At 41.9% G+C, this 20,480-nt stretch overlaps 2 protein-coding genes across 6 annotated transcripts in view; one reads left to right on the top strand and one right to left on the bottom strand.

Annotated features, from left to right (window-relative positions):
• Window positions 1-9,178, bottom strand: part of P4HA1 (prolyl 4-hydroxylase subunit alpha 1) — a 75,065-nt gene extending 65,887 nt beyond the window's left edge. For both annotated transcript variants that reach the window (XM_054690727.1, XM_037497945.2), the window contains exon 1: window positions 8,980-9,178. The gene's annotated coding sequence lies outside the window, so the exon portion shown is untranslated. The remainder of the gene's footprint in view (window positions 1-8,979) is intronic.
• Window positions 9,179-9,254: 76 nt separating this feature from the next.
• Window positions 9,255-20,480, top strand: part of NUDT13 (nudix hydrolase 13) — a 33,669-nt gene continuing 22,443 nt past the window's right edge. For 3 of the 4 annotated variants that reach the window (XM_037496910.2, XM_054690312.1, XM_054690313.1), the window contains exon 1: window positions 9,255-9,425. The gene's annotated coding sequence lies outside the window, so the exon portion shown is untranslated. The remainder of the gene's footprint in view (window positions 9,426-20,480) is intronic. The other variant, XM_054690314.1, reaches the window with a different exon arrangement.

Below are 20,480 nucleotides of genomic sequence, written 5' to 3'. Positions count from 1 at the left end.
CTGTGGCTTGAGTTCAATCCCAGCCAGGGAGCTAACCCACATGGCACAGAAGACCTTTCCTGTCTCGCCCCGTGCTCCCCTCAGCAGTGTATTTCAGTGGATCTGCCTGTTCTCCCCACTCCGTCTCTGGGGTATCTTCTCAACCCCGACCCCCCTCCACCTCTCGTCTACACACCAGTTCTTATATGCATAATAAAAATAAATCTTTAAAAAAGAAAGAGTAAATGTGATTTTAACCTATATTTTAAAAGATTTAAATTGAAATTTCAATTCACAATTGAAGTTATACTCCATGTTTTAAGTTTCTATTTCAACTAGAAAAGTCAAATTGCCATAAAATAAGATACATTTTACAAACATATGTAGGTTGAAGGGGAATGTTTCAGAAAGAAATTAGCCTTATTATTTATTATTAAAATGGTATTCTTCACTAACTTTTAAACTATATTTTAAACTGTGAAATCTATCTCTCTATTATGTTAAACACTTTGGTTAGAAATGCATACTTTTTTTTTTAGAAAGAGTTATTTATTTATTTATACAAGCATTGGGTACATTCAGAAGCGCCGGAGGGTGAGAGAATTCACCAGAGCCAGAGCAGGGAACAGAACAGGCGGACTGATGAAATACACTGCTAAGGGGAGCAGTGGGCTGCAGGAGAGGTCTGTGCGCCATGTGGAACCCTCACCCATGGCCGGGGATCGAACCGGCACTGCAGAGGCTGAGGGCAGCTTCGCAACCCAGTGTTCAACCGCAGCGCCACCGGGGAGGCCCAGAAATGCATACATTTTTATGTATGCTGGTCACAATGGAGAAAAGAGAGTCATAATTCTGATTCCCAGGATAGAAAAAAGAAAAAATTACCATAAGTGATATTAAAAGACTTCTAAATTAGTAAGATTCATCAATAATGTCCGTCTTTATTTGGTTGTTCTTTTAACAGGAAGTAGGAGAGGTAAAAGTAAGCAAAGAAGTAAGGCTCTCAAAATGTTAGAGGTCCCACCACTTGAGCAGTAGGGCATGACTGCTTTGACACATTGCCATCTGAGCACCTAAGCAAAGAGCCTACAGCACAGGAGTCTCCCTGCCCACTGATTCAACTTGGGCCACCTGCAGGGAGCCCCACAATTCCTTGTTGGAGCTACAAGGGAAAGTGTTGGGCCCTGCTGGGGCAACCCCAATGCTGCTGCACGGACCCCTGCATTGCTAAAACCAGTCCTTTGGGGCACCAGGTACAGCAAGCTTCTGGTCTGGGGCCCATTATGGCTGTGGCTACCCTGAGTACAGGGCAGAAAAACCTGCCCTGATCTCAGAGCAGGTCATGTCTGGACAGTCTCCCAGGGTTTTTCCTTTTCAAGCTTTCCAGTTCCATGAATGGTGGCAAGCCCATTATGTGAAGTGGAAATGGAGTGAGCTAACTGGTGCTTACCTAGCACCGATCAAACAGGTAAAAATGGTGCAATCAGGGCCTCCCTGGTGGCGCAAGGAGTTAAGTACACAGCACTATGAAGCTATCTGCAGCCTCTGCAGCACAAGTTCCATCCCAGCCAGCCAGGGAGCTATCCACATGGCGCAGCAGACCTCTCTTGTCTCTCCCACTGCTCCCTTCTGCCTGTTCTGTTCCACTCTCTGTCTCTGTGAATCCTCTCACCCTCTGCACCTCTGGCCTACACCCCAGTTCTTGTATGCATAAATAAATAAATCTTTTTTAAAAATGGTGCAATCAAGCTTGGGGAGGAAACCTGAAAATGACATAAGAGCAGAAAACAGCTTGATTCATTCAGCAGATGGCCTCTGAAAAGGATTTATCTACGGCTTCAGAAGAGGATTCAGAATACCTCCTTTGACCCTTCGCTGACTTTGCAGTCCTTTCTTTGTAGACTTCCAGACTTCTATAGGCCTTTGCAGAGACCACTGCATCTGCCTCTGGCCCTGCCTTTGACATCATGGGCAAGGAGTGCCTGCGGCCTGGGCCTAGTGTCTCCTAAGAAAGAGCTGTTTGCTGTTGCCCATGTCAAGTCACAAAGAGCTATAACACTGGTTCCTTTGGCACCACCTCCTGGTGACCAGTGTTGACTAGCCACCTTTGTGTCCCACCTTTGAGAGCTATCAACCACTTCTGGTCCTCTACTACCTGGTGCTGTTGCATCTAACACTATCCAGTCCATCATCCTAAGCTGTCCAGCCTGTTGGTTGTTGTGAACCGCTGTGGTGTCACCTCAATAGCCTGTGATCATCTCCAGCTGCCACTATGAGTTACAGTCTGGTGAACTGTCTACTAGTGTGCCACCATCTCTAGACTTTCATTGAAGGGACAGTGCCATCTTGCACAAGCAGCCTTTGGTTAGGACTACTGGACAATGTGTACATGATATGGGGTAAAACAGCCAGCTACTTGTGACCTTAGAAACTCTAATCTCATCTTTGCTAATAAATCCTGTTGTAGTTTCACCCTCAGCCTGAGTAGTCTTGCAATTGTTAGTGCATAGATGAGTGACCTGTCCCCTCCTTGGCAGTTTTAAAAACCTGAAGCCAAGGTTGATTGCCAAAATAATAATTTAGATGAAAGTGCTTCAGAAGATACCTGGTACATTAAAAAAAAAAAACACTTAAGAAATGTTACTTTTGAAGAAGGGCAGTAACTCAAAAATAACTTGATTTGTTGTCAAGGGTGTTTCAATACTGAATACAGAAGGCACATGGAAAAAGAGATGATTTGGAGAATGGTGCAATGCCTAGACAATCTCAATTCTGGGTTAAGACACTGAGAAGGAATAAGTAGCCCAGTATTCTGACATACAGATTTAGCACTTTATAATTTAGGAATTTGAGTGGGAGAAGAGAGTGGGACAAAAGCAGTGGAAAGGAAGAAGAATAAAAGTATGAATTCTCATACCAACTTTGTAACAGTTAAAAGCTGCAAACAACCCAAATGTCAAATCAACTAGGAATGGAAACCCTTCTCCCAAAAAATGTTATGGTATATCCATAAGAAGTAATACTACTCAGCAATAAAAAGGAATGAACACATAACATGCATTCAATCTCAAAATAATTATGTTGAATGTAAGAAGTCAAACCATTACAAAAAAGGATACATAAGTATATAAGATTTAAATAAAACTCTAGAAAATACAAACTAACCTTAAGAGTCAGAAAAAGATCAGTGGTTTCCCAGAGATGAGAAAAGAGCAGGAAAAGCAGGAGGGATGGTAGCAAAAGCAGAAGTTGTGAGTAAACTCTTGAAGATAACAAATATATTATCTTGATTGTGTGACAATTTCACGGGTATATACTTTGTCAAGTTATCAATGTAAACATGGACACTTTATTTTATATCAATTATACCTCAGTAAAGTTATACCACATGTATCAGTCATTTAAATGTATTGGTAGTCACCCTTTCCATGTCATACATTGCTATTTTACTTACTTATGAAACACTACAATCACTACTCATTGTTTTCAACTATAACATCACTATTTAAGGGGCTTTAATTTAGACATAATAAATTAAGATCCAACTGTCAAAATATCTTTGACATTAAAATATTGGTAAATTTTGAGATCATGTGAATTTGAGCATGTCTTCATGCAAACTTTGAAAAATGTAAATAAAGTCTTGCCCGAGTTAAACAAAGGGGAAGAGGGATTGTTGGGGAAAGGAGGCAAACACAAAGGCCATATGTACTCAGCAAAGAATTCTTTGAGGTACTAAATTTAACAACTATGTTAAAAAACACTAAAACAAACACAATAATGTTTTGAAGGAATTAGATATGAAAATCCAATTAATAAAAGATTTGGAGTATAAGAGAAGTCTCAAAGTTATTTAAAAACAGTTAATCAATATTTACTAAACACTCTCAAATAAAATAAGTAAACATATGAATCCATTAGCTGTCCTCATTATGAATGTTAGTCCAAACAGGAAGCTATAATTCTTCCAGCACATGTTCAGTATATAACAGATGTTCAATAAATAATGATCACAACGTAAAATCAAGAAACACAATATGGAATCAAGGAGAATACCGTCAGGATAATTTTTCTTATTTCTCTAAAACTAAACACTAGCCCAGACTTTGTATACAAATTTCCCATCTTAACCTAAGTTCTTAAATATTTCAGAGAGTAATTCATGGTTGGAAGGCTTGAGAAAGTATTAGGACAATAAACAGAGCTAAGCACTGAAGTGAAGAATCTTAAAATATTCTGAAAAACAGACAGAAAATAGATTAAAATATGAGAATCACTGACTTTGCAAGTTATATTCCTTATTCCCAAAAAAACGTTCAAAAGCACCTTTTCTCAAAATTTTAACACCATGCTTAGAGTCCAATTCTGTCATTGCTGTAGACATAAATAACAGGAGATAGTATTCTTCTATTTGATGTTTCATATTAATGTTCAATGCCTTTTACTGCATAATTGTTGACTACTTCTTGCATTTTACTGTAATTCAAAAATCAAAGTAACTTTAATACCAGAAATGGAAAAACATCTAGAGAAACTAACTTTTGTTTAACTAACCACCCTGCTGAGAGTGGGTTCTTAAAATACCATTTCTTAAAATACCATTCCTATTGCAAAAGAGGTTATATACTTTTAATCTATTACTACTGTAGATTCAGACCAAGGCACGTAAGTTGAGTAAAATATCTCAAACTGACTCTTGGCAGACCCTCTTCTCCTAATGGATGGATTAAAGCTTTGAGGTCCAGTCATATTTTACCTTAACTCTATCCCTCTCAAGGCTATGCTACAGAATTTCTTTACCCTATTCTCCCTCTTCTTTTGCTAGGCTTCAATTTCCTCTTGTCTTTAATGCCAAATCCAAAGTTCTGAAGCTAAGGAAATATATATACAAAATAAAATTATACAAAATAAAACCACATATACTGGAGACTAGGGGAAAATTCATGTTTGCAGAAATGTGAATCTAAATACTAGTTTCCATTCAGCACTTATTCAGGCTTAGTAAAAAGTAAAATGTTAGTAACATGCTGGCATACCATGTAACTTATGGCTTATTTCTCCTATGAAGTATTTATCACTCTTTTGATTCTCCCATAGTCTACTGGGCATAGTATAAATGCTTTTTAAACTGGTCATTAAATTGAGTGGAATGATGGGCCTCCCAGGTGGCACAAGGGGTTGTCTCAGTATTATGAAGCTATCCACAGCCACTGCAGCACAAGTTCAATGCCCAGCTAGGGAGCTAACCCACATGGCACAGCAGACCTCTCCTGTCTCGCCTGCTGCTCCCCTCAGCAGTGTATTTCAGTCAATCTGCCTATTCTGTTCCCCACTCTGTCTCTGATGAATCCTCTCACCTCCCCCTGCCCCCACCCCACACCTCTGGCCTGCACCCCAGCTCTTGTATGCATAAATAAATCATTTTATTTATATTTATTTATAAAATCATAAATAAATCATTTTTTAAAAAAATGAGTGGAATAATTACTAGGTTAATTACTATTAAATAGGAACCCTATTTTATTTCAGCTAGATGTTGAAAACACTAATACATAACTACTGTGGAATTAATTGGTAATGTGCAATTAAGAGTTGAGTTAAAATATGACTGGACCTCAAAGCTTTTTTTCCCCCTGTTCATTTCCTCAGAGTCAGTCTCATAGTTATCAAGGGCAAAGTAAGATGAAAGGTGAATGAGAAAATATGCAAGTCCACTTACTATATTCTTGGGCAAATTACTTCCCTGAACCTCAGTTTCATTTTTAAAATGGCGGCATAAACTACCACACAGAATTATTTTAAGGAACAATGTATGTAATGTAAGAAACAAAAATATATGAAGTGACTTAGTTATTATCGGGTAGATAAAAAATTATTTAGAGCTCAGTCCAAGCCCCTTAAAAAAATTCTTCGAGGGGTGAGAAAAAATTACTACCATAGGTTTTATCACCACAGTTTTTTTCTTTAAAATGCAAACAGAAAGACAACCAGTAAAACTTTACTAGAGTTATACATGTGGATAAAATAAACCACTAAATTACAGCCTTCACTATGAAGTACTCATAACAGAGAAACAGCTCAAAAGTCCAACAAGAAGAAAGGCTGAGTATATTAATTTGATGTAATACTGCTATTTACCATTTAAATGAAAAATAGGTAAAATATCAAAATACGGACACATCTATATAAAGCACTAAGCAGGAAAAAGAAGTCCAATATAATATTCATATACTGACAACTTAAGAAACATAAATCTCTATATTCTATTTTTTACCAACATCCAACCACATGCACTAGTAACCATACTGATCATGAGAAAAATGAATGCTGCTCATTGTATAAGTTAAAAAACTGCTGGAATAACCTACATGAAGTTTTTCAAGTTTCATAAATTTTTACAGAGACACACCATTTGGTTAGAGGAAAACAGAAAACAGCTTCAAATTACACAAATTTCATCAAGCAGAAACAAACTTTAACCAGTTTCAAAAATAAACATACACTTTAGTTTGTCTCTCATCTATTTATATATACACATACATATACTCCATTATGATTGGATTATAAGATTCAAGATCTCATTATAAGAATAATAAAGTTTAATTACAAGGACCTGTGCAACTTATTTTTGGTTACCTTCAAGCATTTTCCACTTTCAGAGTAGAACCAAAGATATGTTACAATATATGTAGGGGTGGGGGGGGGTGAATAAGGCCAAGATGATGTGTGATATAATTGACTGCCTAAACAATTTAGCTATTCAACTATTCTCCTGCCAACCTATTAACCTTTACTAAAATCCTTTTAGGGGGCTTCCCTGTTGTCTCAATGGGTTAACTCTCAGCACTATGAAGCTAGGCAAGTTCAATCCCAAGCCAAGGAGCTAACCCACCTGGTGCAGCAGACCTCTTCTGCCTGGCCCACTATTCAGTAGATCTGCCTGTTCTGCTCCCCACTCTGTCTCTGGTGAATCCTCTCTCTCACCCCTGCACCTCTCTCCTACACCCGGGTTCTTGTATGCATAAATAAATCTTTAAAAAAAAATACCCTTTTAGCAAAACTTAATTAGGGTCATTTATGAACTCAAGTCAGACAAGTCCAGCTCAACTATTGAGCTGAATATTCAAGTATCATCTATTTTATTGCTTTTGTTCCCAAGACATAAAATGGCCAATGTAATTATCCTCATACCAAGATCCTGGTTTTCAATACTTCAAAATAAAACTTACTTTTAGATGTCAATGGAAACAGCATTACCCACATAAAAAGAGACAGAGTAGTCCTTTTCCTAAGTATTTTATTTTAAACCTCTAAGAAGCATTTACAATGGCTATCTAAAACACTGGTAGGATGTAAGCACAATTTCCCAAAACCCAAATCGGCCTGCTCTTTAAACTAAGTGATAAAATCTATGTTTCCCACAGTGAAAGGTAAAATTTGAAGTTCATATGTAAGATTCTGAAATTACAGTCAGAGGCTAAGCCAAAGTTTAAAAAAAAAAAAATCACAGAATGTTTATTTAAATTCCAAATCAAGGCAAAACATATTCAAGGTTGTTCACTTTCAGCTTTTTCAATATTTCCTGCTAAAGGTATCCATTTTCTCCATTGAAATTTGATCAGAAAAATTCCTTTAAAATGTTTATAAATTCAATTCCAATGTCCCTGTTAGGTGAATTGAATATTTCATCTGATTACTTTAGGAAAAGACTAGTCTCATTCATAAGCTACATGTAAATCCAAAAGGGCAAATAAGTTTCTTCCCAGAACCTTTCTTTTAAAAAATGAGCAAAAAGTTGATGAAAGAACACTGCTGCCACGTCTTGCCCCCTCCCCCACTCACGTAGCGGCTATTTCATCCCTTCAGAGCGCATTCCAAGGAAAGCCCAAGAGCCACAGCTCTCAGAGAAACCAGAAACAGTTAAGCTGAAATTGGCCAGCCTCTTTCGGCCTTTTAAATCAATTCCTAAAAGGAGATCCAGCTGCTTCTCCATCCCGCTCTTGATGCAAACACAGCAAAATTCAAAGAATCCTCTCCATTCCCAGGAACGCACAAGCTATGAGTGCCTAAAAACCGAATTGTATTTAATACACTGGATTATTTCCAAGAACGAGTCTCATGCTCGTGGTACCCTTCTCCCTCCCCCTTAACACAGCCCGAGGAGCCCTTCATGTATTTCAACTCAAAATTCCCACACAACCAAGGCATTAATTTCACTGAGACGTTTCAAAGCAGCAAACTCTACTGAGAGGGGGCGAGGAGAGGTTCATGTGTCTTTAACATTTTTACGGAAAGCAGAGGGAAGGAAGAAGACCAGCTTCCCCGGCCCGGGTGATCTGACAGCCGACTTCCTCCACCCCGAGCCAGAAACGTCGCCCCGAGCTACGTCTGGCTGCCCCGGCGAGCACAGCTGCGCGCAACAGATGAGTTAAGACTAAACTTCTCCAGAGAAGTCCACTTTCCAGACCCGACGGCTTTTCCATAGAGCAAAAATGCCTGGAGGGCTTCGGGTTCAGCTCTAAACTTTAAAATCCCCCTCCACGGCCACATGCTAACCATCTGCTGCCGCGGAGGCCGAACACCCAGCCCCGCCCTCGCGTTCCCCGCAGCTGAAAAGGGAAGCCCAGGTGTGCGGGGAGCCCGGGAAGATCAACAGGGTGGTTTCTCCCCGGGAAGGAAAATTCAAGAAAGTTCTGGTCCCCGGGGCGGGGACAGCGGCTGCCGCAGCCCCAACGGCGACCGGGACCCACGAGGAGGTGGGGAAGGGAGCTCTGAGGAGAGGGCGGCCGGGCCTCTGAGGCAGCGGGGCGTCGTGGGGCGCAGGGCGAGGGCCCCGGGCCCCGGAGAAGGCACTGAGGCTGCTGGGGAAACTGGGGAAACCCCGGCCCCGAAGCCATCCCGCCAGAGAAAGTGAGGGGCCAGGTCGCTACGGCCGTCCGAGGAGGGCCACGGCCCCCGAGGGCCTCAGCCGCAGTCCCCGAGGGCGGAGAAATGGCTCACCTGGGCTGAGGGACGGGAGGGCGGCGGGCTCTTCACTCCGGCCGCCCGCACACCGGCAGGCTACCAACTCCGCTCCTCAGCCCGCTGGCGGCGCGACTGGGCAGCAGAGGGAGCCAGTTAGCCCTTTTATAACCTCTAGGCCGCCACGGCCGCGCAGGGAGGCGGCGGCTGCAGCCCTCTACGTGAGCCCGATCACACCCGCGCCCCGGCGACTGCGCAGGCGCCCAGCCGCGACCTCCCTCCCGCCCACACCCGCGGCCCACACCCGACCTCCCCACAAGCCAGTGGGTCTGAGGCCAAGAGGAGGGCCGGGTTGAAGCGCCTGAGATGTAACGCGCCTGCGCGTGGTTCTCGCCACGCCAGCGTTACCGTGGTTACCTGGGATCCGCCCAGCTCCGTTTCTGTCAGGCTGTTCAGCGCCTCTAGTCTGAGAGTCAGCGCCAGGGGTGAGTGAAGAAGCCAACCGCAATGAATTAGGTTATAAATGGGAAGAGGAACATGGAAGCGCAGAAACTAATGATTTATTTTATTAAGGAAGACTCAAGTGGAAAATAATGCAGTGCATCCCTGATATTTTGACCCTGAGGGGTTTTGTTTTCCTAACGAGCCTCTCTCACCTCCATGGGTATTTTACACAAACTTTTCTTTCTTTCTCCATTATCGTTAGATAACAGACTGCTTGCTCCAGAGACACATTATCTGGATTCATTTCCTGACTCAGTCCGGTATTAACTGAAAGCATTAACCTCTGTTTCTCAGTACCCTCATCTGTAAAATGGTAATAATAATAATGACGGAATAATTGTGAGAATTAAATATGATGAGATAATGTATATAAAGCATTTAGCAAATCCACATACCTGAAAGGACTTGCTACATATTGGAATAATATTAGAATGTTGTTATCGCCTAAAGATACCAATACTGTGTTTCATCGTATTCTAATAATTGCCTTAATCATTATATTCCTTACTACCAGGGAGCAAATAATGAAGTCCATTTTTCCTTTGTCAGTAAAAGGGAAGAATGGCTTCTCTAAGACTTATTATTCATTAAAAATTGTTTCTAAAGTGTTTTGTGTATTCTAAAAAGCATGGTAATAATTAACAATTGGCTTATCTAGGAAGTATTGATTATATATAGAAATAGAGGGAACTTTTTAAATCCTGGGTTCCCATCTTTACGCTTTATCAATGAATGATAGACTGGTTGTTCCAGTCAGTGATCCTCAAAGTGTGATCAAGTGATCCACAGGGTCAAAACTGTTTCACACTAAGACTTATTTGCCTTTTTCACTTTAATGAAAGTACAATAGGGTTTTCCAGAGACTACATAGCTTGTGATATTGCAGCAGACTGAATGCAGAAGCAGATATGAGAATCTTCTCATTAGGCCAGAAATTAAAGTGCGGTAATATAGAGCAGCACCACTGTTCTCACCAAATTCTTTTTGCCTTGAAAAGTACAGCTAGTTTGCATTTTTTAAATGTTACTTATATTGACATGTAACTGCTTTGTTGTTATAAATTAATTAATAAACTATTACATGTTTAATGCCTATGTCAGTAAATGTTTATAGATATGATCCACATACAACCTTTTTGGAGTCCTCAGTACTTCAAAAGTGTGAAATGGCCATGAAACCAATTTGTTGAGACCCACTAGTCTAAACAAAGAGACAAAGATCTCTTCCTTTTAGAAAGTCTTTTCCTCAAGTGAAGCTGTCATTGACATATCTCTAGGCACTAGAAAGAGCTGACTGAAAATTGATAACTAATCCTATAAATTAAATGACTCTAGACCCTGAGGGAGACTTACTATGAAGCTAAGGAAACTTGAGTTTCAGGGGCCCTCCATGTGCAACAGCCAGGCTAATTCTTTCCTCACTAATACCCCATCTGTTATGCTTCCCCTTGTTAGTGGTATTGGAGTGGCTAACAGGCATTTAAAAAATTTAGCTGAGGGGAAGTTGAGTGAGGATACATTTGGTTTGAGTTTAGTGGGATATATTTAAGTCACCGTCACTTCCATGTATAGTTAACATATTGCCATCTGTCTTAGTGTAAATGGCATCTAAGAATATTACTACCACCCATTATGCTGACTCACCCAGCATTATAAAACAAAGGTGCTGGCCAGATATCTGGAAGCTATTTGAATGTGTCCTGTGTTCTAGCATCAAAAATTATATGGATAGTGGAGGAGAAAGTTTAAACTTAGACAACCTAGAACTGATCTGTGGGAAATTCTTCCTACATTGGATATGTAAATTTTTAAATGAAAGATTTCATGTATTGTCAATGCTTACTTAGCCAAACAAAAAGGAAGTTCTTTTCTGTCAGAATTTATGAAGGATATCCAGAACAAACTATTAGAATGTCATCAGCTTAAAGAAACCTGATGTAGGGTAAATGAAGATTGCTCAGGCTTTTATGCCACTAGCCTCTGTGGCTATCGCCTACGGCCTTGATCATGCTAATGCAGGAGGCACTTGGGAGTGTGGACTTGGGTATGCATGCCTGATGGTGGAAACCTGTGGTATGATGTACACACCTGAGCCTGGAGGCTGAGGCTGTAAGGGCGGCATCACACAGAGAACAGGCTAAGGCAGAATGACTACAAGAGGACAACTCCACAAGAGAATGCCAGAGAAAGCCCAAAGAGAAAGAGTAAAGATTTGCTGGGAGCGAAGCCTGCCTACCTTCTGGTCCCCCCACCCTTCCCTGTGGGTTGCCCACAATAATGGGCATAGATCATTAAAGTCTGAAAAAAGTCAGAGAACCTGCCGTGCCTTGCTGGCACAACATCTGATGTGCCCTGAATTCTTTTAGGTTATTTATTTTTTAAGGTTTATTTATTTATGCATACAAGAGCTGGGGTACAGGCCAGAGGTGTGGGGGGATGAGAGGATTCACCAGAGACAGAGTGGGGAACAGAACAGGCAGCCTGAAACACACTGCTGAGGGGAGCAGCGGGCAAAACAGGAGAGGTCTGCCTCACCATGTGGGTTTCTCCCTGGCCAGCTAGGGATTGAACTTGTGCTGCAGAGGCTGCAGATTGCTTCATAGCGCATTGCTTAATCCCTTGCGCCACCAGGGAGGCCCTTAAGTTATTTATTAAATATTTTTCCCAAATGTGATGATACCTACAACTTTACGTGACGTTATCAATAATGAATTGTGAAACAAAGAAAATTCAGACCTGTCCTTACTCATGTTATTTGATTGTCCAAAAAAGACTCTTCATTTCAAACCTACATTGCAAGGGCAGGACTGGGCACAGTGCAGGTTTTCTGATCCCATGCAGACCGGGTAAAGGAGGAGTCAGAGTCCTCAGTAGTTTTGCAGGTTTTTTATTTGGGGTTCGCCAGGCATATGGCAGGCAGGGGTGCTGGCTGGGGGGCTGGGAGGTTGGCAGGCCTCCCAGCCCCCAGCAAGTCTTCACTCTATCTGGACTCTCTGGCATTCGTTCTGCTGCTTCTCGGCTTCTGCTTCGGCTTCTACTGCTGCTACTGCGGCTGCTGCTACTGGTGCTGCTGCTGCTGCTCCTGCTCCTGCAGCTGCTGCTAGTGCTGCTGGCATCCCCCCGTGACGCCGCCCTTAAAAAGCAGTCTTAGCTCAGCTGAATCCCATCTACCTATGCCCACACCCTATTCCAGGTGCCCGCCATCAGGCATGCATTCAGGACAAGGATCCATCATCTATCCTGATGGCGGAAGGGCAGAAAAGCCTGACATTTTCTTTACCCTACAGTCCACCCCCTCAGGGTTTTCTGCCATACAGTCTATATACATATATACAATTTTCTAAGCAAACAAACAATGCAGCCATGGCCCACAAAAGCAAATACATCAAATATAACAAAATACAACAGAACACAAATAAGTCCAGGCAGCACACCAACCTAGTGCAAAAGACAATTATTGGTACCAGCAGATGAGCCACCAAATCTGCTGCCGAAGGCACTGCTCATATGAGGGAGGGGAATCACTCACGACATCTTTTGCAACACGCCAGGAGCCGTCAGGCTTCCTGGCCTTCTCTGGCTGTAGTCTCGGCTACAAGCCACACACAGCATCCACCCCCAGGATGCACTAGCTCTGGGATTGGCAATTTTATTCTGTTGGGGGTAATCGCCAACCCTCAGGGTTTCTGTCTGCAGTCGCTCCAACACTTGGCCTTCACAGCCACCCATGCGACTCGCAGACCCCTGCACTCAAGCCAACCCACTGCACAAGCACATGGGTCGGGGATCCAAACTCTGCATTCGGCTTGGGCTCCACCCCAAGCCACGTTCCCCACCCGTCCCCCAAGGACAGGTTCCTCACTCCTCACCCTCACTCAAGAATGAGCAGGGCATCACCCACAGGTGATTTTACGAGACTCACAGTTCTTCAGCATACCCAGGCTGCTTAACAGCCGCTTAGGGCTTCTCAACTTAGCATCAGTACCAGCTTTTGCCTACTTAGTTGGCTTTTCTCCTCCACCTGGCTGCTGGGCATGCACAGGCTGCTTTTGGCCATCTAGGCCCAATGGCCACCCCCAGATTCCCATCTCCTGGGGTTTACAAACAAAACTGTTCCACCCCCAGGGTCCCAAAACATATCAACCTGCAAGGTCCCCCGCCTTCTGGCGGGATTGTCAGTCCAAGTCCATCAGTCCATCAGTTCAAGTCCATTGGCCTCTCCCTGCGTCAGCAACGGCCTGCTGCCTCAGGGGTCATTGGCTGGTCCTTTCCAGTGTTGGTGGCTGGTCCTTTCCGGTGTCGTTGGTCCTTTTGGGCGTCTCCTTCATGCCAGGTCTCGTCCTGTAGCTCGTGGGTGTTGTCCACCTTCTGTGCCGCCATGGCGCCTCCAGCGTCATCACAAACAGTCTGTTCTCCTTAGTCCCTCCAGGTCTTCGGAGGGCTCCAATACCCGTCTGCATGGATCCTGCCGACTACGCCAATTGTAAGGGCAGGACTGGGCACAGTGCAGGTTTTCTGATCCCATGCAGACCGGGTAAAGGAGGAGTCAGAGTCCTCAGTAGTTTTGCAGGTTTTTTATTTGGGGTTCGCCAGGCATATGGCAGGCAGGGGTGCTGGCTGGGGGGCTGGGAGGTTGGCAGGCCTCCCAGCCCCCAGCAAGTCTTCACTCTATCTGGACTCTCTGGCATTCGTTCTGCTGCTTCTCGGCTTCTGCTTCGGCTTCTACTGCTGCTACTGCGGCTGCTGCTACTGGTGCTGCTGCTGCTGCTCCTGCTCCTGCAGCTGCTGCTAGTGCTGCTGGCGTCCCCCTGTGACGCCGCCCTTAAAAAGCAGTCTTAGCTCAGCTGAATCCCATCTACCTATGCCCACACCCTATTCCAGGTGCCCGCCATCAGGCATGCATTCAGGACAAGGATCCATCATCTATCCTGATGGCGGAAGGGCAGAAAAGCCTGACATTTTCTTTACCCTACATACATCTAACTGCTCAATTTGATCATCCCTGCTTGGTTAGAATGAAGATGAGAGGTGTCAAGGGGAGTAGAAAAAAGAATATGACTCTCCTCTGCATTAAAACAAAGCTGCTCTAACTCCACTATAAACCTCCAATAAATCTTTCTCTTACATGTGAAAAAATTGAACATGTTCAGTAATCAATATTTATCAAAGACGGGATTAAAAATCATAATCTTAAGACTGATGACTAATAGCCAATAGTGGCTTTAAACAGTTAATAGATCAAGAGGCTTGTGAATAGCCTCTAAAAAACTAATCATTAAGAAAAAAAAAACTAAATAAATAGCTAATCAGTCACAGCCACCCACTTTTTAAAGTCAAACAGATTTACTCCAATAAACATGTCTGAAAATCAGCCAGTTGTCAAGTCTTTTAACCAGAGTAATCTTGCTTCCACAGCTGATTTCAATTCACTCCACCTTTGACAGTTAGCCAATCCCAGAACTCCATCATTCACAAAATAGTAAAATCTGCAGAGAAACTGTATCAAACAAGCATAGTGCTCTTATACATACAAAAATATTAATCAGATTTTTTATATCATATTTTGAATGATGACTTCTTCCTTTGACATTGAATACCTGTGTACACAACAAAAGGAGAAGCCAAAATAGAAGAGCTAGCTCCTGGTATTGAAGGCAGTTTAATCAAATTGCATTCACACATTGAAACGATTTGAAGTCATTTGAAAGAATGAATAAGTATTCAATTGTGATGATTTTAAAATACTTCCAACTTAGGAATTAGAAAAATAAATGAAGTTGAATTTAATGAAATTGATAGTAGTAGGTAGGTTTTTAGCATGGGATTAAGATGATGAAAGTAATATTTTAGAAATATGCTGTAGGGTAAAGAAAAATGTCAGACTTTTCTGCCCTCCCACCATCAGGATAGATGATGGATCCTTGCGATCCTGAATGCATGCCTGATGGCGAGCACCTGGAGTAGGGTGTGGGCATAGGTAGAAGGGATTCACCTGGGCTAAGACTGTGCTTTTAAGGGCGTCACAGGGACGCCAGCAGAAGCTGAAATAGAAGGAGAGAAGTTGAGAGAAGCCAAAAGAGAAGCCGAGAAGCAGAACGAACAGAAGAGCAGAGAAGCAGAGAGAAGGCCAGAGAGCCCAGATAGAGTGAGGATTTGCTGGGGGCTGGGAGGACTGCCAGCCTCCCGGCCCCCTAACACCCGTGCCTGCCATATGCCTGGTAAACTCCAATAAAAGCCTGCAAAAAGCCACTGAGGACTCTGACTCCTCCTTTACCTGGTCTGCGGGATCATAGAAAACCTGCACTGTAGTCATCCCTGCCCCTACATATCCCATTAAATTAGAAGAGGAAAAAAAGAGGAGTACAGATTAGTAATTCAAGGTACATTGAATATTTGTAGAACATCTATTTACTGTGTGTAGTGGCAGGAAGGGCCAGAGCAGGATCTCTATGATCCGAGAAGAAGGGCTAAAGGAGAAGTCCTGGAGCCCTCAGTGGCTTTTGCAGGCTTTTATTGGGATTTACCAGGTACACAGCAGGCAGGGGTGATGGGGAGAAGGGAGGCTGGCAGGCCTCCCAGCCCCCAGCAAGTCTTCACTCTGTCTGGGCTCTCCAGCGTTCTCTGGTGGTCTCTTTCACTCTTGTTCTCTCAGCTTCTCTGCTCTCATGGTTCTGCTGCGTCCCTGTGATGCCACCCTTACAAGCTCAGTCTCTCAGCCCATGTGTACCCACTTGCGCATGCCCACACCCCACTCCAGGTGCCGCCATAAGGTATGCATTCAGGACCACAGCGATCCATCATCAATCCTAAGGCAGAAGGGCAGAAAAACCTGATACTTTTTCACTACCCTACACTGTGTCTAAGACATTGCTTTACTGTGTGCTGCAGAAGATCAAACTTCACTTACAGTTTGCTTTCAAGGAATTTGTATTCTTATTGGAGAGAATTAAGACCTACACTTGTGGCAATGGGAAATTTTTCATCCAATAAATATTTGCATGCCTTAATGAACCAGATTATGCTAAATGCTTATGCTATGATTCCTGCTATCATAGAAGTTGGAGTCCTTTAAAGAAATTAATAAAGTTTTATAAAGGAAAAATAAGATGCTACAGAAAAGAATAATAAGAAATACATAATTTAGATTGATAATACAGGGAAGGTGTCACTAAAGAAGTAACATAAATTGAGACGTGAGTTAGCCAGGTGAAGTGTGTGAATAAGAGCATTCTAAGGACATATAATAACAGGTATAAGGTGCACAAAGACATAGAATCACAGGTGTAAGGTGCACGTGGCAGGAAAAAAAGCTTGATGCATTTGAGAAGATGAAAGAAGTTCGGTGTCACTGTAGCGCAGTTAGAGAAACTGGTGTGATAGGCATGCAGTCTAGATCATGCAGGACCCTGCATTGTAATTGTATATGCATTGCACTATAACAAGTACAGTGGAAGGCACTGAAGTATTTTAAACAGCAGAGTATCATTATGTTATTTATATTTAACAAAGAAGAAACACAATGTAAAGTTTTTCTGTGAATGGCATTGAGATGCACCTTGAAACTAGTAATAACAGGGACTACCTCCTGAATCTTGAATAGGGACATGAAAGTCAAGAGACAAAGGATTTTAGGATATAACTGAAACTGGTAATCATTTCAGTCACTAACATCCTTCCACTGTGGCATTGAGGAAAGTGGTTGCAGTGGGGTAGCCAGATCACATCATGCGACTTCAATAAAATGCCCACTGTGACAGGTAAAATAAGACCCTCTCATCGTTGTTAACTTTTTTTTTTTTAAGATTTATTTATACAAGAACCAGGGTACAGGCCAGATGCACAGGAGGGTGAGAGGATTCACCAGAGACAGAGTGGGGAACAGAACAGGCAGACTGACGAAATACACTGCTGAGGGGAGCAGTGGGCGCAACAGGAGAGGTCTGCTTTGCCATATGGGATTCTTGGTGGCTGGCCGGGATCGAACCCACGCTGCAGAGGCTGCCAACAGCTTCACAGTGCAGCACTTAGCCGCCTGCACCACCAGGGAGGCCCCGTTGCTAACATATATTACCTACATGCCAAATGAATTTTGTAGTTGTAATTACATTAAGGGCCTATCTATGGGGATGATTAGTCTGCAGTATTCAGGTGAATCCAATTTGATTAAATGGGCCTGTTAAAACCCATTTGTGGGGACTCGTTGGTGTCACAAGGGGTTAAGCAATGCACTATGAAGCAATCTGCAGCCTCTGCAGCACAAGTTCGATCCCCGGCTGTCCAGGGAAAAACCCACATGGCGAAGCAGACCACTACTGTCTCGCCCACCCACTGCTCTACTCAGCAGTGTATTTTGGTCAGTCTGCCTGTTCTGTTCTCCATTCTGTCTCTGATGAATCCTCTCACCTCTTCCCCCCCCCCATTTCTGGCCTGTACCCCAGCTCTTGTATGCATAAATTTTTTTTTTAAATCCATTTGCTAAAAACCTTCCCCCACTGTGGTCAGAGAAATATATGTGAGGATGGAAGCAAAGTCAGATATTTGCTACATTGCTGATTTGAAATGGAGAGAGGGAGCATGAGCCAAGGAAAATGGGAGATCTCTAGAAACTAGAAAAAGCAAAGAATTGAATTCTCCTCTAGAAACTCCAGAAAGGAATGCAGTTCTGCCAACACTTTTGACTTTAGCCTATTGAGAACCAGCTCAGTATTCTGACCTACAGAACTTTAAGATAATAAATTTGTAAGAAAATAATATACTCACTTATATTACCATGACTAAAACAGAGCATAAGAAAATGACATTTCTCAAGCTGAGTTAATTTCCTAATATTCTCTCCTAGAGGTGAATGTAGAATTAGAACTGACTCCTTATACCACATAATTATTCTTGAAATCACAGGAATTATCTGAGGAAGAAGACTCCAGATGAAAAGACCTCTCAATAAGTAGGTCAGGAATATTAAGTCTCTAATTTTAAAATTGAAAGGCATCTGACTTTGTATCTTACCCTTAAGCTGGTAAAGCAGGACATCTTAAAATTGTGTGATGGTTTCTAGCTTGGAAAACTGGCAGAATAACCAAAATAAGGAAGCTGGGAAAGTGAGGCAAATTTGGAGACAAGTTAAAGAGTTTGATTTTTAAAATCTCTTTAAAATTTATTTAAGTTGTATTTTTTAATAAACTGAAGATTCTGACTTTTAATCTCATTGATTTTAAAATGATATAGGACATCATAGGCTTCAAATATGTGCTGTCAACTAATCAGTTTATAAATATTAAGCAGATTTCCATATCAATAAAAACTAATATATTGGCTAAAATTCTACTTGCAGTTCTAATTTAAAATAAATCCATGATTTCATTGGATTTAATTCTGCTCAAACTGAATCAACTGCGCATTAACTATACATAAATTTCTGCTGTTGATTGGCAAGGTAAGGTTACCTCCTGTGGTAGTCATTATTAATATTCACTAAACATTTCTAGAGGTATTCTCTTCCCAGACATAAAGTTCTGCTTCAACCTTCTTCAAAGTTAGCTGCATCCAACTAACATTTTGTCAAATGTCAGTGATGTGTTTGAGAGTCAGAATGTGTTCACCCTGTTGTTGTTTTCCTCATTGTTCTCGTTACTACAGAAACCCTATTGGACCTGGATCCTGCATGAATAGCAAGCTAAGGTCCAAAGCGAAGAGCAGGGAACACTTGCTCAAGACCAATTATAAATAAAAGACTGAGTTGACTGCCACGGGAAAAAAGTCTGAAAAAGTCTCACTTAAGTCCTAAACATACAAGGTGTGCCTAAGACTGAGACTAGATCAGGACTAGCGAGAATACCCATTAGTCTAATGCTGAGAAAAAGAGCTTCTCTGTGATATATGAATACAGGCACAGTTAAAACAAAGGGAAAGCATGAGCACTGATACAAAAACTCTCTGGCACCCCGGTCATTAAGCACAAGGAAATAGAGCCCTCCTGCTAAAGGAATTTGAAGTCTGTTATGTAATTAAGGTAACTAAAACAACAAAGCCCTAGTCCAGCTCAGTTCCTAACTAGATTGATCCAACTCCCTACATAAACAACCTGACAGAAGAAGAGATTGTTTATTGTCAGATGTGGACACTATACATTTACTTACCATAAAATAGTACTGCTCTATACACAATGCCCAGTACTCATTAAAAGCCACAAAACACACAAAATAAATAGGCCAACAACCTGTTGTCAAGAGAGAAAGTAGTCAACACAGATGAGTCAGATTTGAACTATCAGATAAGAACTTCAAACTATAGTGAAAAAAAGTGGACAACTTGCATGAGGATATGGGAGATTTCAGTAGACAACTGAAAATTATGAAAGTCAAAAAAATGCTAGAAGAAAAAATTTCCATGATATTCAGAGATGAGTAATTACTTGGACTGACTCACTAGTATACTCAACAAAGCTAAGCAAAGAAGATCAAATCATTCAAACCGATATACAAAGAGGAAAAAATAGTGAAAAACAAATAGAACAAAATATCCTAAAGCTCTAGGACAATCCTACCTATATGTGTAGGTGGAATCCCAAAACAGGAAGAGAGAGAAGATGGGACTTCAGAAATATTTGCAAAAATAGTGACAGGAAATATCCAAAAAATAACAAAATACATCATCAAACTGCAGAGCCAAGAAACTCATTTTACTTCCAAATCAGGAGTGACCGCTCAGTCTGTAAGACCTAATTCACATCAGGAATGTGATAGTCTTTATTCCCACAGTCAATGATTTAGAGATGATACAACCCAAACATTCAGTTGGTGACATTTCTTTAACTCCAGGAATTATTTGGTTAGGGACATAGAAAGTGGGACTGTATCCTGCAATAGGTCCAAATAGAGTGAAGAACAATCTTGTTGCATGACTAAGGACAGATTCTCCGGGTAGAAACAAGAAAGTAAATAGCTTTGATATTCTGGCACCCCTCCACGTCCACCTTAATGAAAGCTAACCTGGGGACAAAATTGATACATGGAAGGTCGACTTTGATAAGTCAGAGTT

Source organism: Talpa occidentalis, unplaced genomic scaffold (genome assembly GCF_014898055.3).
Source record: "Talpa occidentalis isolate TD23 unplaced genomic scaffold, MPIMG_talOcc4v2.1 talOcc4.8, whole genome shotgun sequence".
Taxonomy (NCBI): Eukaryota; Metazoa; Chordata; class Mammalia; order Eulipotyphla; family Talpidae; genus Talpa; species Talpa occidentalis.
Note: the sequence above shows the minus strand (reverse complement) of the source record. Positions and strands in the feature narration are given on the sequence as shown.